Source organism: Thalassophryne amazonica, chromosome 3 (assembly GCF_902500255.1).
Source record: "Thalassophryne amazonica chromosome 3, fThaAma1.1, whole genome shotgun sequence".
In the NCBI taxonomy this organism is placed as follows: domain Eukaryota; kingdom Metazoa; phylum Chordata; class Actinopteri; order Batrachoidiformes; family Batrachoididae; genus Thalassophryne; species Thalassophryne amazonica.
Window position 1 is genome coordinate 83,429,160 of NC_047105.1, and position 1,078 is coordinate 83,430,237.

Sequence of the window (1,078 nt, forward strand, 5' to 3'; positions counted from 1 at the left end):
CCATCATTTTTACACTGGATGTCCTTCTTGATGGCAGCATGGTGGGTTAGTGGTTAGCACTGTTGCCTCACAGCGAGAAGGTCATGGGTTCAATTCCCCTGGCCTTTCTGTGTGGAGTTTGCTTGTTCTCCCCGTGTTTGCATGGGTTTCCTCCAGGTGCTCCGGTTTCCTCCCACATCCAAAGACATGCGGGTTAGGTGGATTGGACTCTTTAAAATTGTCCTTAGGTGTGTGTGTGGGTGTGTCTGTGTTTCTTTGTCTGTTTGTGGCCCTGCGACAGACTGGCATCCTGTCCTGGGTGTACCCCGCCTCACGCCCTATAACTGCTGGGATGGGCTCCAGCCCCCCGCGGCCCTTAATTGGACTAAGCGGTAGAAGATGTATGAATGAATGAATGTGACTTTGAAATGTCCATGTGTTCATCCCCAGATTTGTCAAAAGATGTAAAAGTGATGAATCACTGAAAATGAGTAAAGGCGGGAGATGGAGCATAACCCTGCAGTCACAGGGCGTGAGGTGGCGTACACCCTGGACAGAATGCCACTCTGTTGCAGGGGGTCGCCACAGCAAATCCAAGGTGGATCTGCATGTTGAATTGGCACAGGTTTTACGCCGGATGCCCTTCCTGACACAACTCCACATTACATGGAGAAATGTGGCAGGGGTGGGATTAGAACCCGGAACCTTCTGCACTGAAACCAAGTGCATTAACTACTTGGCCAGCACCCCTGCATATATATATACGAGGTCTGTCCGTAAAGTATAGGTCCTTTTTATTTTTTTCAAAAACTATATGGATTTCATTCATATGTTTTTACGTCAGACATGCTTGAACCCTCGTGCGCATGCGTGAGTTTTTCCACGACTATCGGTGACGTCATTCGCCTGTGAGCACTCCTTGTGGGAGGAGTCGTCCAGCCCCTCGTCGGAATTCCTTTGTCTGAGAAGTTGCTGAGAGACTGGCGCTTTGTTTGATCAAACATTTTTCTAAACCTGTGAGACACATCGAAGTGGACATGGTTCGAAAAATTAAGCTGGTCTTCAGTGAAAATTTTAACAGCTGATGAGAGATTTTGAG